Genomic DNA, 19,278 nt, shown 5'->3' on the forward strand with positions numbered 1-19,278 from the left:
AGGTCCAGGTGACAATGTGATAACATAAGACTGGGGACAGCGCTTTTCATCCCACCTTTGGTGCAGAGCCCAGCAGCTTTCTGGCATCAGAAACAGCATCTTCGGCATAGACATTTGAGTTCTCACAACAAACATCATCTGCAGGGGCAGCTGGATTTCTTCAAGGAACTCTGCAAGCATGGTCACACATACATACTCACACATACCATCAAAGACTTATGTATATTCTTTACCTTTTATACAAACTCAGGCATACTAGACACACTGTTTTTCCCCTTTGTGCATTGTTTTATATCTTATGTATATTTACTCATTGCTGTGTAGATTTGCTCATTAATCTGCACAATTGCTCAGGAGAGGTTCATAGATACTTCACAGAGTGAGGAGCTTCTTGTCCATAGGTGGTTTCAAGCAGAGGTAGGTGACCATCTGCCCCAGATGTTGTAGAGAAGATTCCTACTTTGGGGGTAGGTCAGAACAGGTGATTGCCAGATCTTTTCCAAGTGTAAGCACTTATGATTCCACCAGTTAATGATTGAGTGCAGGGTTGGGTGTTCAGAGTGTTCAGTAATGTTTGTCAGGCACCAATTAAGACTTGAGCTTTATCTCGCTTCTGGGTAGTGGTTGTTGCAGGTTAGAATTAATGAGGAGAGTTGCTGCATTCTGTTCTTGTTGAACTGAATCAAAGCTCAGAGTGACTTTGCTGCGTCTTCTAGACAGAGTGTATGGCTATGATTAAATCCAGTCATAGGGCAAATTGGTGATCTGTAGAGGAGAAGCTCTGTCTTATTATTTTTTTTAAGAAGTCTGAGGCTTCTTCAAGTTAAAGATTTACACTCAACCTTTTAATCTTTTCTCCAGCTTCATCTCTGAGCTACAATGATGGCTTAAAATGACAAGTTTAGCTCATCCAGATGTCTTGTAACACAGCTGATGTGACAGCACTAAATTAATGCTTACTGAAAAACAACTACATCAGAGGAGTAAGCTATTAATTTCTTTATTAATTCATCAGTGATTTCTTTGTCAGGAACCATTCTAAATGCTTGAAAAATAACCATTAATCTTTACAGGGAGAATCACGTAAAGAAACAGCACAACTGAATATAATATCAATGCTATGGTGGAGAAAAGAGTCAAATGTGGCAACACAGAGGAGGAATAACTTTTAGGGTTGGAGGTGTCACAGTGGTAGTCATGGTTCAACTGGGTTTTGAAGGATCACGAAGCAAAGAAGAGATCACCAATAGGGATCATCAAGCAAAGAAGAGAAAAAAGGTATTCTATTCAGGGAGGTGATATGCTCCATGGCTTAGAGCTGTGAAAGAGAATGGCACACTGCACACCTGGGGGACGTTCACAGCTTTAGCAATATGGTGGTGGTGATGGTGGGATGTGTTTGTGCTGGAGTGCTATGTAACTGTGTAGAAGTAGAGTGGTGAGAGGTGAAGTTGTATGACCAAGAAGCTGGAAATTGAGAAAGAGCGTATCCTACATAGAAGCTAGGCTGAGAATTTTTTTTTTTTAATATACCTTGACCCATAATTTTAAATGATGGACCATGGTTATTGACTTTGGGGGTTCTCCGGTAAGTGAAGATGGCCTGCAATAGTTGGATAGAAAATTGACTGTTTTGGGCCTGGCCTGGTGGTGTAGCAGTTAAGTTCACATGCTCTGCTTCGGCAGCCCAGGGTTCGTGGCCTAGGATCCTGGTGCAGACCTCCACTGCTCATCAAGCCATGCTGAGGTGGCGTTCCACATAGAGCAACTAGAAGGACTTACAACTAGGACATACAGCTATGTACTGGGGCTTTGGGGAAAAAAAAAGAAAAAGAGGAAGATTGGCAACAGATGTTAGCTCAGGGCCAATCTTCCTCAAAAGAGAAAAAAAAAAAGAGAGGCCGGCCCTATGGAGCAGTGGTTAAGTGTGCACGCTCTGCTTCGGTGGCCTGGGGTTCACAGGTTTGGATCCCTGGTGCCCACCAACGCACCGCTTGTCAAGCCATGCTGTGGCAGCGTCCCATGTAAAGCAGAGGATGATGGGCGAGGATGTTAGTCCAGGGCCAATCTTCCTTAGTAAAAAAGAGGAGGATTGACAAAGAATGTTAGCTCAGGGCTGATCTTCCTCACAAAAAAAAAAAAAAAAAAAGAAAGAAAGAAAATTGACTTTTTTGTTTGGACCAAAGCAAGGAGCCCAATTCGGAAAGCAAGTTGGAACCTCCTGACATCTGGAACAGCAAGCAGTTTCAGCTGGAAACTGAGTGTCAGTCTTTACAGACAGGCAATGAAGAGGGGATTGTTTGTGTTTTTTTTTTTATCAGCCACATCGGCATATACAAGATAGTGATCACCATCTGTGGTGTCATCTTTAAATAGAAATGGAGCTTCCTGCTGAGGTCTCAGGGTCGCTCTTTGGGTGAACCTGTCTGCAGTGCTCTGTGACATCTCATGCACAGAAACGCCCAAGCTGTGTCACTGTCTGTGAGTGGCCTAACCACTTCATTCCTACGAAAGATTGTGAGTGCTTTCAGGACAAGGATCACGCCTTAGGATTCTCTGTAGGTTTGCCTTGAATGCTGGCTGAATGAATTATAGTCACGAGCCATCCTGGAGAACTAATGAATAGTCTGACCTTGAGTTTTCCCACCGATCACACTCACCCTCCTGGTCCAGGCTGGCATTGACAGGCCCTAACATTGCCTCTGTGACCTGTTAGAAAAGACATTCAGCTGGAGACCAATACTCTGAGTTCCCTTGTTTCAAGCCGCGCAAAGCAGTCATTTCATTAAAAAGCCAGTGGTTAATTAAAGTGCCAAAGACTGTCTTCGGGAAGGCTCCCATCTTTTGCAGACCTTTGTAGGCCCTCCTGTGCTCTCTGCTCGTTAAACTGAAGAGCGCCTCTCACTGCACACTTCTCCAGCAGAATCTCCAACCTCTGCTTCTCATCTAATTTTACGCATTTCTTTGTCCATTTCCTTAGGGTCTTGCTCTCTGATGTTGGCTAATTGCTAAATTCATCCATGCCAAGGTGCTGGAGCCTGGAAATTTAACTTGAATTTTAATAGGGACTTGGTGGAAACAGGGAAATGACTCAAAAGAAACAGAGAATTCTGGGACTTCTGACCTTTCTCATATCAGGGCCCCCTTTGGACCTGGATTCAGAATTCCATTATGAAGAGCAGCTCAGGGTAACTCAATCACTCTCTCTAAACATCTTCCATTTTACAGGCTTTTCAAAGGATAAACAGCCAGATGATGAGCAATTCCCTGAAACCAGATAGAAATTGAGGATAGTAAAATGATTCCTTCTCCTCCCACCACCGGCTGGGAGTTTATTTAAAAAAAAAATACATACCAGGAGGTAGATTGTGAATGAAATAAAAGACATCAAAAGAATCTTTCTAATAGGCTTAAATACTGATCGTTGCCATCAGAAAATGAGTCAGCCTAAAAACATATGTAATTGCATTCTTCCTGTGTTGTGGGAAGCCTAGGGATATTCTGAGAGAAGGAAAGGACAGGCCGTAGTGAGATGCATCGTAATGAAGAGATGGTTTCACCATCACTGATTGTGACATTTGCTTGAGTGAATGCAAAGCATCTGATACCTAGGAAGCTGGCAGTCTTCACCACACAGCCAATACATAAGTGGCAGGCACCATATTATCACTCCTGCTTGACAAATGGGACAGAGAGGAACTGGAAATTATAATAACTAGAATTAAGTGAATCATTGAAGTGGAGGGCCGACTCCAGACAAAGTTGTGAGAGAGAACTTGGTGCCCCGTTTCTCTTCCTGTGCTCTTTCTTCCCTCCATGATACTTCTTTCTGATGGAAACTTTCCTTTGGAAAAAGGCTGTTGTCAGTTATTTATACCTCTGTGTGAATGTTAATAATTGTCTTCCTTCTAGAAGGCACTTAACTGTTAATTCTTATCCCTAATTATGATACAAAAAATTTTGAAGGGGCTCTCCTAAACCCTAAATTCCCAAAGGAATCGCAGGCATCAGTAATTAGCATGAATCTGGTAGAGGAGGAAGGAAGATGGGAACAAAATCTTTTCTAGTGCCCCTGAAATTCCACTGCAGATCTGCTCTGCATAAGGTGAAGTATCTAAGCACAGGTGAAATGGCAGAGAACAATTGAGTTTCTTCTTCTGATGAAAGTGTGAAAGCCTGATTTACTAGGTTAACAAAAAGAAATCCTTTCAAGGAGTATGTATTATAAGAAATTACTTGAGAAATATGTGGTGCCCAGTCTAGGGATTATTGATGAATAAAATTGAGGTCTTAGTTCAATCAAAATACAATAAACAAAACCAATTTGCATGTCATCACATATTAAAATATTCCTACTTATATGGCCTTAGGCAGGGGTTCTTAATCTTTTTTTTTTTTAATTTAAAGTTATATTTTATTTTATTTTATTTTTTTAATTTTTGTTTATTGCGGTAACATTGGTTTATAACATTGTATAAATTTCAGGTGTACATCGTTATACTTCTATTTCTGCATAGATTACATCACGTTCACCACTTAAATACCAATTACAACCCATCACCACACATATGTGCCGAATTATCCCTTTCGCCCTCCTCCTTCCCCCCGTCCCCTCTGGTAACCACCAATTCAATCTCTGTCTCTATGTGTTTGTTTATTATTGTTATTGTCTACTGCTTAATGAAGGAAATCATATGGTATTTGACCTTCTCCCTCTGACTTATTTCACTTTGCATAATACCCTCAATGTCCCTCCATGTTGTCACAAATGGCTGGATTTCATCGTTTCTTATGGCTGAGTAGTATTCCATTGTGTATATATATACTACAGCTTCTTTATCCATTCGTCCCTTGATGGGCACTTAGGTTGCGTCCAAGTCTTGGCTATTGTGAATAACGCTGCAATGAACACAGGGGTGCATGTATCTTTATGCATTGGTGTTTTCAAGTTCTTTGGATAAATACCCAGCAGTCGAATAGCTGGATCATATGGTAGTTCTATCCTTGATTTTTTGAGGAATCTCCATACTGTTTTCCATAGTGGCTGCACCAGTGTGCACTCCCACCAGCAGTGTATGAGAGTTCCCTTCTCTCCACATCCTCTCCAACACATGTTGTTTCCTGTCTTGTTAATTATAGCTATTCTGACGGGCGTGAGGTGATATCTCATCGCAGTTTTGATTTGCATTTCCCTGATAGTTAGTGATTTTGAACATCTTTTCATGTGTCTGTTGGCCATCTGTACATCTTCTTGGGAGAAATGTCTGTTCAGGTCTTTTGCCCATTTTTTAATTGGGTTGGTAGTTTTTTTGTTGTTGAGATGCTTGAGTTCTTTATATATTTTGGAGATTAAGCCCTTATCAGATGTATGGTTTGCAAATATCTTCTCCCAATTGTTAGGTTGTCTTTTCGTTTTGTTGATGGTTTCCTTTGCTGTGCAGAAGATTTTTAGTTTGATGTAGTCCCATTAGTTTATTTTTTCTATTGTTTCTCTTGACCGGTCAGACATGGTGCTTGAAAATATGTTGCTAAGACCGATGTCGAAGAGCATCCTGCCTATGTTTTCTTCTAGTAGTTTCATAGTTTCAGGTCTTACATTCAAGTCTTTAACCCATTTTGAGTTAATTTTTGTGTATGGTGTAAGGTAAGGGTCTACTTTCATTTTTTTGCACGTGGCTATCCAGTTTTCCCAACGCCATTTGTTGAAGAGACTTTCTTTTCTCCATTGTATGTTCTTGGCTCCTTTGTCAAAGATTAGCTGTCCATAGATGTGTGGGTTTATTTCTGGGCTTTCGATTCTATTCCATTGATCTGTGTGTCTGTTTTTGTGCCAGTACCATGCTGTTTTGGTTACTATAGCTTTGTAGTATATTTTGAAATCAGGGAGTGTGATACCTCCAGCTTTGTTCTTTTTTCTCAGGATTCCTTTAGCTATTCGGGGTCTTTTGTTGTTCCATATAAATTGTAGGATTCTTTGTTCTATTTCTGTGAAAAATGTTGTTGGAACTTTGATAGGGATTGCGTTGAATCTATAGATTGCTTTAGGAAGTATGGACATCTTAACTATGTTAATTCTTCCAATCCAAGAGCATGGAATATCTTTCCATTTCTTTGTGTCTTCTTCAATTTCTTTCAGCAGTGTTTTATAGTTTTCCGTGTACAGCTCTTTCACCTCTTTGGTTAAGTTTATTCCTAGGTATTTTATTCTTTTTGTTGCAATTGTAAATGGGGTTGTATTCTTAATTTCTCTTTCTGCTAGTTCGTTGTTAGTGTATAGAAAAGCAACTGATTTTTGCATGTTGATTTTGTATCCTGCAACTTTACTGTATTCGTTTATTACTTCTAAAAGTTTTTTGGATGATTCTTTAGGGTTTTCTATATATAAAATCATATCATCAGCAAATAGTGACAGTTTCACTTCTTCCTTTCCAATTTGGATCCATTTTATTTCTTTCTTTTGCCTGACTGCTCTGGCTAGGACTTCCAGTACTATGTTAAATAAGAGTGGTGATAGTGGGCATCCTTGTCTGGTTCCTGTTCTTAGAGGGATGGGTTTCAGTTTTTCGCCATTGAGGATGATATTAGCTGTGGGTTTGTCATATATTGCCTTTATTATGTTGAGGTACTTTCCTTCTATACCCATTTTATTCAGAGTTTTTATCATAAATGGATGCTGTATCTTGTCAAATGCTTTCTCTGCATCTATTGAGATGATCATGTGATTTTTATTCTTCATTTTATTAATGTGGTGTATTATGTTGATTGATTTGTGAATGTTGAACCATCCCTGCATACCTGGAATAAATCCTACTTGATCGTGGTGTATAATCTTTTTAACGTATTGTTGTATGCGATTTGCTAGTATTTTGTTGAGGATTTTTGCATCGATGTTCATCAGTGATATTGGCCTGTAATTTTCTTTTTTTGTGTTGTCCTTGTCTGGTTTTGGTATCAGGGTAATGTCGGCTTCCTAGAATGAGTTAGGGAGCTTCTCTCCCTCCTCAATTTTTTGGAAGAGTTTGAGAAGGAGAGGTATTAAGTCTTCTTTGAATGTTTGGTAGAATTCACCAGAGAAGCCATCTGGTCCTGGACTTTTATTTTTGGGGAGGTTTTTGATTACTGTTTCAATCTCCTTACTGGTGATTTGTCTATTCAAATTCTCTACTTCTTCTTGATCCAGTTTTGGAAGGTTGTGTGATTCTAAGAATTTATCCATTTCTTCCTGATTGTCGAATTGGTTGGCATATAGCTTTTCATAGTATTCTCTTATAATCTTTTGTATTTCTGAAGTGTCTGTTGTAATTTCTCCTCTTTCATTTCTGATTGTACTTATTTGTGCCTTCTCTCTTTTTTTCTTGGTGAGTCTAGCTAAAGGTTTGTCAATTTTGTTTATCTTTTCAAGAACCAGCTCTTGGTTTTATTAATTTTTTCTATTATTTTTTTAGTCTCTATTTCGTTTATTTCTGCTCTGATTTTTATTATTTCCCTTCTTCTACTGATTTTGGGCTTTGTTTGTTCTTCTTTTTCCAATTCCTTTAGGTGCATTGTTAGATTGCTTATTTGAGATTTTTCTTGTTTGTTGAGATAGGCCTGTATTGCTATAAACTTCCCTCTCAGAACCGCTTTTGCTGTATCCCATAAATTCTGGCATGTCACATTTTCATTTTCATTTGTCTCCAGGTATTTTTTGATTTCTTCTTTGATTTCTTCATTGACCCAGTCGTTGTTCAGTAGCATTTTGTTTAATCTCCATGTATTTGTGGCTTTTCTGATTTTCTTCCTATAGTTGATTTCCAGTTTCATACCGTTGTGGTCAGAAAAGATGGTTGGTATTATTTCAATCTTCTTAAATTTATGTAGACTTGTTTTGTGGCCTAATATGTGATCAGTCCTGGAGAATGTTCCATGTGCATTTGAAAAGAACGTGTATTCTTCGGTTTTTGGATGGAACGCTCTGTATATATCTACTAGGTCCATCTGTTCTAGTGTGTCATTTAAGGCCAATCTTTCCTTATTGATCTTCTGTTTGGGTGATCTATCCATTGGTGTAAGTGGAGTGTTAAAGTCCCCTACTATATTGCATTACTATTTCTCTTTTTATGTCTGTTAATAATTGCTGTATATATTTAGGTGCACCTACATTGGGCGTGTAGATATTTACAAGTGTTATATCCTCTTGTTAGATTGTTCCCTTGATCATTATGTAATGCCCTTCTTTGTCTCTTTTTACAGTTTTTGTTTTAAAGTCTATTTTGTCTGATATGAGTACTGCTACCCCAGCTTTCTTTTCATTGCCATTTGCGTGGAGTATCTTTTTCCATCCCTTCGCTTTCAGTTTGTGAGTGTCTTTAGGTCTGAAGTGTGTCTCTTGTATGCAGCATATATATGGGTCTTGTTTTTTTATCCAGTCAGCCACCCTATGCCTTTTAATTGGAGCATTTAGTCCATTGACATTTAAAGTAGCTATTGATAAGTATGTACTTACTGCCGTTTTTTAACTTTTTTTTTCTCACTGTTTTAGTAGTCCTTCTCTGTTCCTTTCTTCTTCTATACAGAATTGATGGTCTCTTTAGTTTGACCTCTGTCTGAAAGCTCTACTCTTTAACTCCCCTCCTCCCTCATTTTATGTTTTTGATACATATCTAACCTCTTTTTTGTGCATTTGTATCCATTACCCTCTTATCATGGAAATAGATCATTTTTCCTATTTGTGGTCTCTTTTCCACTTAAATCAGTCCCTTTAACATTTCTTGTAACACTGGTTTCTTAGTGACAAACTCCTTTAATTTTTGCTTGTCTGGGAAATTTTTGATCTCTCCTTCCATTTTGAATGATAACCTTGCTGGGTAGAGTATTCTTGGCTGTAAGTTTTTTCCTTTTAGCACTTTAAATATATTGTGCCACTCTCTTCTAGCCTGTAAGGTTTCTGCTGAGAAGTCAGCTGATAGCTTTATTGGGCTTCCTTTATATGTAATTTGTCTTTCTCTTGCGGCTTTTAGGATTCTCTCTTTATCTTTAATTCTGGGCATTTTGATTATGATGTGTCTTGGTGTGGGCCTCCTTGGGATTATCTTGTTTGGGGCTCTCTGTGCTTCCTGTACCTGGATGTCTGTTTCCTTCCTTAGGTTAGGGAAGTTTTCATCTATTATTTCTTGAAATAGATTCTCTGCCCCTTTGTCTTGCTCTTCTCCTTCCGGGACACCTATAACACGGATGTTAGTGCGCTTGATGTTGTCCCAGAGGTCCCTTAGACTGTCCTCACTCTCTTTAATTCTTTTCTCTTTTACTTGTTCAGCTTGGGTAATATCTTCTAGTCTTTCATCCAGCTCGCAGATCTGTTCTTCTGTATCCTCTACTCTGCTTTTGAGTCCCTCTAGTGAATTTTTCATTTCCAGTATCGTGTTCTTCATTTCTGATTGGTTCTTTTTTATATCTTCTATTTCTTTGTTGACCTTCTCACTGAGTTCATCTATTCTTCTCCCCAGATCAGTGAGCATCCTTAACACTCTTAGTTTGAACTCTCCGTCGGGTAGGTTGCTCATTTCTGTTTCACTTAGTTCCTTTTCTGGAGTTTTGTTCTGTTCACCTACTTGGAATATATTCTTTTGCCTCCTCATTTTGCCTCTTTCCCTGTGCTTGTGTCTACATATTAGGTAGGTCAGCTAGGTTTCCTGCTCTTGGATAGGTGACCTTATACAAGTGATGCCTTAGGAGTCCTGCAGTGTGCTTCCCTCAGTTCTCAATGTTCCAGGGGTGACCCCTATGTGGGCTACGTGTGTCCTTATGTTGTGGCCTGTTTGCTCTCCCTGTATGCGCCCAGGTAGGCCGAGTTATGCTCCTGGTCAGCTGTTGTAATACTCAGCTGTTTCTAGTTGTTGTGGGCCCTTCAGTCTCTTTATCAGGTGTGGGGATCCCCAGCACAGTTGGCTGCAAGTTCTAATACCACATTTATGTTGCAGTATTTCTTTTAAATAGGCCCCCAGGCTGAGTAGGCCCCCAGTGTGGCAGGTTGTTAGGCTCAGGGCCTTACAATTGCTATAAGCCTCCAGGCTTTAGGTCTCTTGTCAGCTGTCTGAGGATTGCAGCTGGGTGGGGCTGGCCTCAGGCATGGGAGCACCCAATTGTTTCAGGCTTTGGAAGGTGGGGCAAACCCCCATGTGTGTCTTTGAGAAGCACAAGTCTTCTGCAGCTGACAAGCCCTGCCGCCTACAGGTCCACACACAGTCAACACAGTCCTGCCCCGTGTGTGCTCCCTGACTTCCCAAAGCGGACCCAGTCTCTCCATGACGGGAGCCCCACACACTCTGCCACCGCCCCACACTCTCCACCCGCACCTTGTGCACGCCCTGCCCCACTGAAGTCGGCTCAGTTGCCAGGCTGCAGAGAATCCAGTCACCAATCTATGCAGGCCCACAAGTTGCCTGAGGGCTTGTTGTTGGGTGGGGCTGGTCTCTAGGGTGTGCTGCCTGCTCTGGCTGAGCTGGATTAAATCGGTGCTCTAGCGGGTGGGGCAGACCCTGGGCTAGCAGGCCTCAAGGAGAACTCCAATGGCGTCTGTGTCAGCACGCCCACACCAGACCACAACAATGGCCGCCGCCAATGTCCCAGTCCCTGGAGAGGTCTCACCTCTCACTGAGATGCACTCAGGTCCTATCAGGTGAGTCTCTTTTCACCAAAGCACTATGCACCTTTCTTTCTGGTGATTTTCCGTTGCTTTCTGAAACAGGTGAGTTTGCGCATGGGCCCTTTAAGAGCTGGTTTTAATTTCTTGTGAACCAGCTTTTCTGGGGGTACTCCCCAATGTTTTAGTAGCAGGCAAAGTCAGTTATTCTGCCACTCGTCTCGGTTTTGCTGAGTCCACAAAATGCCCCCAGTGGGGGCGCTCCCGGCTCAGGGCCCCGCTCCTCCAGGGAGGGCTGCGGACCTGTGGGCTGCTCCCAGGTGGCCGTGACGCTGGCGGCTTGTGAAGGCGGCGTTTTTCCTCTCCTGAAGGGAATTTCTGCCTCTTCCACCTCAATTAGGGTTGTCCTTTGTTGCAAGAGTTCCTCTTATCCAGTTTTCAGTTCTGTCTCAGGGGTAATTTTTCCAAGAGTAGTTGTAAATTGGCTGTGTCTGCGGGAGGAGGTGAGTTCAGAGTCTGCTTACGCTGCCATCTTGACTTCCGCCTCGGGTTCTTAATCTTATTAGTGCCATGAACTTTTGGGCAGTCTTGTGAAGTTTATGGGTCCCTTTGCAGAATAGCAGAATAATATTTTTAATGCATAAAATCAAGCACTTAAAATTTCAAAGAAAACCAGTACTATTAAAACACATTTATAAAAATTTTGGAAAATTTGTGATATGTTTTATTAATGCATTAAAAACAAGATGTAGTGCACAGACAATGACTATATAACTTCATAGGAGAGATGAGCACAAATAATATTTCAAGGTATCTGCAACAACTATACTGTGATACTAGAATATTTGAGATTTCTAATGGAGATGAAGTTACAGGTATGCAAATACCTGTGGCGACTAGTCCATATTTATAATAGAAAGAAATGCTATGTTTAGTTCGCGGTTAGTGAAAGATTTGCAGCAGACTTTCTGGCTTAACAGTCTGTCACCTCTTTGAGTTGTGTAGTATCAGTGAGACAACACAGCCTTCGAATCACAGCTCTGAGTTCAAGTGTCCATGAAGACTTTACTCCCACTGTGACTCAGCTATTTTACTTAACCTTTCGGAATTTAGTTTGCTTATTTATTTATTTATTTTTTGATGAGGAAGATTGGCCCTGAGCTAACATCCATTGCCAATCTTCCTCTTTTTGCTGAGGAAGATTAGCCCTGAGCTAACATCTGTGCCAATCTTCCTCTATTTTGTATGTGGGATGCCGCCATAGCATGGCTTGATGAGCGGTGTGTATGTTCACACTCGGGATCCGAGCCTGCGAACCCTGGGCCTCTGATGTGGAGTGCGCAAACTTAACCACTACACCACCGGGCCAGCCCCAAGTTTGCTTATTTTTAAACTAGGGAAAATACTGAATTCTGCATGAAGTTGTTGAGCAAACTAAATGATATAATGTATATTTAACATCTAGCATAATGTCTGTCAGCAAATAACAACTCAGTCTGGGCATTTTTTCCCCAATAGTAAAAGGGGAAGGGAAGTAGGTAAGATGATTTGTGAAGTTCAGTCTTGCTCTAAGATCCTGGTTGTAGGCAATTTGCTGCCTGAGACAGGGCATAGTCTTTTAGTTTCAAAATAATTTGGGAAGGAAAATATATTCCATTTTATGCGTATTCAAACCAAGCCTTATATAAATCTAGCTGTCTAAAATTTTAAGTCTGTAAAATTCAAACAAGTTCTCAGGAATTAATTGTCAAAAGGTAATTAAAATTCCAGTGAAATAAGATTTTTTTTTAGGATTTGGATTGCAGGCTTTTCTGTTTTAGGGTAAAATTAAGATTTTAATTGAGTTCTCATCTCCTCCCGCTCAGAACTGAGCGAGGACTGGCGCACAGAGGAGCCCTGAATGAGCTGTGCTGAAGAGGGGGCATAACCCCAATGTGCTCGTGAGCCTGATCCACTGCCTCACTCCCAAGAGTCAGAAACACAGCAGGTACTGGACACAATGGCCAATTTCAGGTGCTTTGCCGACATATCTAAGATGAGTTAATTGAGAAGAAGCTTCGTCTATTTCCCCAGTGAGAATTTCTTTCATTTTAGCTCCTTAAGCTGTCAAGAAGTTACTAGATTTTTGGAATTTTTATTATTAAATCTTCTGGCTATCTAATCACTAATTTCACGTATCACAGACTCCACTAAAACTTATTTGGATTTCACAACTTAAAATCCTAACTTTTAAAAAATATAACATATATCCCAGTGTATAAGGCATAAATATTCAATTTAATGAAACTTGTTTGAATTTCTGTTTTCAGATTTGAGAAGCTACAATCAAGGTTATTTAAGAAGTAGGACCCAGCGTATTACCATTACCTATGGGTGTCCATGTAGGAATTTATAGGCATGGGAAAGGCTAGATAATGAGAATCCTCCATAAAGAGGCACCATATTTCATCAGGGAGAAATTCATCCAAGTTGCCTTATTAAGAAATACTCCTACTCACTCACATGGGGTATTTTCCATGATCTTTGCATTATTCCTTTCACGCCCATTTTGATTAAAAAGCTATATTGTACATTTTAGTATCTCTTATACTGTCCAATAAATACAAACCCAGAGTGCTTTTTTTCTCTGTTCCATTGTTCTCAGAGGTGTGGTAAGCATTAAATAAGAGAATAATTTTGAAATACTTATGTCTTAGTCCATTTGGGCTGCTATATTAAATATCACAGACTGGGTAGCTTACAAACAACAGAAATTTATTTCTCACAGTTCTGGAGGCTGTAAATCCAAGATCGGTGCCAGCAAGGTCGAGTGATGGCTCTCTTCCAGCGCACAGACTTCTTATATCCTCTCATGGCGGAAGGGGCTTGGGAGCTCTCTGAGCCTTCTTTTATAAGGCGCTAATCACCTCTCAAAGGCCCCAGCTTCTAATATCATCATCTTTGGGGGTTAGGATTCGATGTATGAATTTTGGGGTGACATATTCTACAATATTGTGATTTATAAGAAATATCTGAATGACCAAAATATATTTCTCATATATATTCCATCTTCGTCCATAATTCCTGGCTCATAGCTCCCAAAACCCTTGGAATTTCCTAAGTGTTAAGAGTGATAAAGGCGTCTTTTGTTATGTTAATGGATGACTTTTGGAAAGCACCTAAGGATGGGGACTAGTTGCCAGGAGAACAAATTATGTGATTAGAGGGTTGGAACTTTCAGTTACCCACCCCCAACCCCAACTTCTGGGGAGTGGAGAGGGCCTGGAGGTCAAATCAAATGAAGCCTTCATAAATACCTGAGAGGACAGGGTTCAGAGATCTTCCAGGTTGGTGAACATGTGGAGGTGCTGGGAGAGTGGTGTGACTGGAGAGAGCATGGAATTTCCACTCCCCTTCTCCATACCTTGCCTTATGCATCTCTTCCATTTGGCTGTTCCTGAGTTATAATAAAAGTTCCTTTTATAATAAACTGGTAATCTAGTAAGTAAAATGTTTCTCTGATTTCTGTGACCTACTCTAGCAAATTAATCAAATCTGAGGAAGGGGTCTTGGGAACCTCTGATTTATAGCCAGTTGGTCACAAGTACAGATAACAACCTGGACTTGGAACTGGCAGCAGAAGTCCGAGGAGGGAGCTGTGGGAACCTCTAATCTATAGTGAGTTAGTCAGAAGCGCAGGTAACAACCTGGGCTTGACGTCTGGTGTCTGAAGTGGGGGAGAGGAGCCGTCTTGTAGGACTGAACTCTTAACCTGTGGAACCTGATGCTAACTCTGAGTAGATAGTGTCAGAACTGTTTGTTGGTGTGGGGGGAGACCCCTTCCACACACATCAGATTTGGGACTAGGAACCCCAAAAGACACTCAGACATAGCAACTTAATAAACAGAGAATTATTGTTGGTTTTTATTGTCATTGTATTATAAATAGGTGTTCTCTCTTAACAAGATGGCTTATTTTATTACATCATTATTCAGCTAGTGCATTCAAATTAGTCTGGCCTTAAATGATTCTATAAGATACTCTCTACTTTAAAAAAATAGACTTTATATTTTAGAATAATTTTAGATTTATAAAAAAATTGAAAAGATAGTACAGAGTACCCATATACCCCGCATCCAGTTTTCCCTCTCATTAACATCTTACATTAATATGGTACATTTGTTACAATTAATGAATTAATATAGATCATTGTTAGTAATTAAAGTTCATAGTTTATTTAAATTTCCTTAGTTTTTTTCTAAAGTCCTTTTTCTGTTCCAGAATCTCATCCAGGATACCACATTGCATTTAGTTGTCATGTCTCCTTAGGCAGTTTGTGGCTATGACAGTCTCAAACTTTCGTTGTTTTTGAACACTTTACTAGTTTTTAGGAATACTGGTCAGGTATTCTGTAGAATACCTTGAAAATCTGTTGGATTTGCCTGGTGTTTTTCTCTTGATTAGATTGGGTTTATGAGTTTTTGGGAGGAAGATGACAAAGATAAAGTACCATTTTTATTATACCGTATCAAAAGTACATACAATCAACATGATTTAACACTATTCATTTTGACCTTGATCACCTGGCTGAGGTAACGTAGGTTAGGTTTCTCCATTGTAAAGTTATTCTCTTCCTGCCCCTTTCCACACTCTACTCTTGGTAAGGAAGTCACTATCGCTGCCCACACTTAAGGATTGAGGAGTTATGCTTCCCCCTCCTATGTGGAGTATCTACATAAATTATTTGAAATTCTTCCTCATGGGAGATTTTTCTATTCTCCTCTATTTATTTAATTTAATCATTTATTTATATCAGTATAAACTCATGGATATCTATTTTATACTTTGTGTTGTAATCTAATACTATTTTATTTTCCTCCTCAAATTGTTCTAGCATTGGTTATTGGTGGCTTTTTCAGTTGACTTCTGTTTCTCTTTGATATACCCCATCAACATGGAGATTTTTATTTTGGTTTTAGAGCACTTCCTAATTTTCTGGCACTATAAGATGCTCCAGGCTTATCTTGTATATTTCTTGCTCCAGTCCCTGAACCAGTCATTTCTCCAAGGAGCCTTGGTTTCTTTTATGTGAATGGCATTAGAAATCAAGATTTGGGTGGTAGGTGTGCTTTTCATTACAGGGTATTATTACTTTTAGGTCTTTTCTGCCGACGAAGTAAGGAAACATCTGTGTGCATATATTTATATTATATATATTTTATATTATATATTGATAACATCTATAAATATTTCTATCTCTAACCATACATGTCTATATTAAGCTAAACATGAGTTCATGCTCATATCTCCAATTTTAATCAATAACAAAATGGATCATACTAGCCTCTTTCCCTCGTTCTTCTATGACCTCTTACGCCAACTTTGAGAAACTCACCATGTGCTATCTCCATTTATTTATGGTTCAATTACAGTACACATGTATAGCAGTATCAAAATTGTTATCTGTTGCCCCTGTAGTCCTATTGGAAATAACTTTATCAATTATACTACAGTGCTTATAAGTAGTTCCTTTTGCCTTTAGTCTTACAGACTCCACCATTTCTAAATTTACTTAGGTCAACGCCTATCCCCCATCTTCTCCCTTCAGTGAGGTTGTTTCATACATTCGTAATACAGTTAGATTCTCTTATCATAGCCTGATTCCTTCCTGAGATCCCCAGACCTTCTAAACGATTTTTTAAAAATTTTGTATACATTAAGGTTCACTCTTTGTTCTATAAAGTTCTATGGTTTTGACAAAGGCATAAAGTCAGGTATCTACCATTAGAGTATCATACAGAATAGTTTCACTGCCCAATGAAACCCCTTGTGCATCACCTATTCAGTCCTCCCTTTCTCCCTCTGAAAATTCTGGCAACCAGTGATCTTTTTACTGTTTACTGTCCAGAATGTCATATAATTGAAATCACATAGTATGAGTCTCCACTTTTTAAAAATTAGTAAATAAAAATCCCAAACCCACACTTTACTAAACATACCACCAATCACAATTTTCTAAAAAGCATCTTCTCATTTACAGACATTTGCTGTAAAGAAATTAAAAAATTTAAAGCACACTTCATTGTAAATTTTTATGAGTCAAGAGAAATAATTGGAAGTGATTTCTGCTGATTTATTTTTCAAAATTGTTAAGATAAAATTTAGGGTTAAATATGCAATTTTCTCTTTTTTGGGTCAGCTTTTTCTAACTCTTGTCCCCTCTCAAAAAACTGAGGTTTACCTCTTGCTAAAAGGAACTTTAAAATTGCAGGTTGTAAAGTTCGTCTAGGCCAGGATTTCCAATTTATTTGGCCATCAAACACAACAGGAGGTGTAATTTCGTGGCAGAGCACAAATGAGGTATAATTGCACACTTGGAAGAAAGTGAACAGCAAAAATTGTCACTGGTCACTGGTGACATCCATATTGCCAAATGCAATATGTCTTCATCCTCCTGATTTCTCAGCAGTGATTGATCAGACGAACACTCCTCACTTCTGGAAATCTTTACCTCTGTTAGCTTCAAGTCCCTACGGTCTCCTGTTTTCCTTCTACCTTCCTGCCACTCCTTGATAAGAGTCTCCTGTGGTCCTTAAAGTTCAATTGTAGGCAACTTTCTCTTTTATAGCTATCTTCTCTGAGTGATGTCTTCCATTCCCAATCTTTAAATAAGCTCTATATGCTTGTTATAAGACTCTAGCTTGACCTCTCTCTTGATCTTATTCTCTACATTTCTTAAAGCTTTAGATATTGAATTACTCTGAAAAGTAAACAGGCCTCTTTGCAAAGGGAAAGGACAAGTTTTAAGCTCTGTTTATTTTCTTGCAGTGGCCTTTCGAGTGAATTCTTAAGCCTCAATTAACTTAGATATTTCCTCTAGGAAATATCTATGCAATTTTAAGTTTTTATCAGGAAGTTATATCCACTTATCATTGTTTTTCAACTTCCTTTTGGGCTTGTGAATTAGCTATAAACATGCTGAAAGGAATCATCTGCTGATATGCTTCTGAAAAATATTTGTTTTGGCCACTTAGAGGAACTCTGTCAATAAGGTCTTTAGAAATATTGGTTACTTTGTGTCCTGGACAGATGGGCTTTTCACTGCCTATTAATTCACAGCATTCAGGTAGCCTTCCATGAGCACAGTGTTTGGAACCTTGGCTACACATGGTAATTACATGAGGAGCTTTTTAAAAGTACTAATCTTATGGCTCCCCTAGAAATTCATATTCAGTTGACAGTAAGTGGTGCCTAGGCTGAGGTCCTTTTTCAAAGATCCTTAGGTGATAGTAACATGAGGCTAAGTTTAAGAACCACTGACATCTGCGCTAGAACAAATGATCTTTGCATCAGTTGAACATGGTATTCAATTCTGCCTCATTACGCATATTGCTTAGATTTTCTGAGGCCAATTCCTCCTGTGTAATATAGAACGAATAGTGTCAACACCACAAAAGCTTGTTTTGAAGAGTATATAATTTAATCTAATGTGTCTAGCATATTACAGGACCTAATAGGGGTTTAACTTCCAGTACAACCTTTCTTTATGACAGTCCCTCTCATTTTTCTTCCCTGGGGACTTTTTTTTTTTTTTTTACATTAGTGTCATTTTCTTTTGTTTTCCTAAAATGTAAATAGATCCCCGTACTAGCACTTTACATCCTGTTATTGTTGAGGATAATAGCCATGAAAAAGCAGTGGTTCAAAAGTCAAGAAACAGGATTTTGTGTCAGTTGTGTTTCCCTCACTTAGTTCTTAATATCTTCATGTTGGATGCCTGAACACTAACTTCAACTTTGATCCTCTGCCAGGTTCTTCCTTTCAATTTTGAATCCATATTTGACATTTACACTGTCTGTCTTGAAAATCCCTGATTTCAATCTCGTTATGCCCACCTTATGGTTGCGTACACATTGGTGGTGATGGTGATGATGATTATGATGAGGGTGATAATTGTGATGTTGTTTCCAGGACCCTTGACTGCAATCACGATATGAAAAAAAAGTCCTTTCATACGGTCTAAGTGGGAAAACATGAGTTAAATAAGCACCTTTCTCCACAGACTAAGTCTTATAGATGTTTTCAAATTCCTCTTGTTGGTTGACTCAAGAGCTGATGCTTAGAGCCAGCCTAAAATCTATTTTCTCAGCCATTTGTGGCAGCTCATGAAATAGCTAATTTTTCAATGAGATTGTTCTGAGTTCATGAAAAAGTCACTGATAAGCTATCGACATCAAAACAAATTATTTTGAAAATGCTACTGTAGCTTTTGTTTTCAGCCTCATTTTACCTGAAACGAAGAATATTTTTTGAGTTGAAATTTTAATTGAAAACATTTCTAGGCTTTAATCAATGTGGATATAATGCCATCTTATTATATAAAAACTGAAATACTGGATGTAAAGTTCAAATTAATGGGGAAAAGGAAGATATAATCGATATTTTATTCATATACTGGTGATTTATTTTGTTGTTATGGATAATGTACTGTTCAGAAGTATTTTAATCCATAAAAGGCCATCTTGAAACCATTTGTCAAGTGTTCAATTTGAAAAAACATAATAATTCAACAGTAATATATATGCCCAGGCCAAACATCATTAAAAAAAATCAATACCTCATTTTTCAGCATGGAGAATGCAGCCTGCTGCAATTTACTCAGCAAAACACAGTTCTC

This window comes from Diceros bicornis, chromosome 20, assembly GCF_020826845.1.
Source record: "Diceros bicornis minor isolate mBicDic1 chromosome 20, mDicBic1.mat.cur, whole genome shotgun sequence".
Lineage (NCBI taxonomy): Eukaryota > Metazoa > Chordata > Mammalia > Perissodactyla > Rhinocerotidae > Diceros > Diceros bicornis.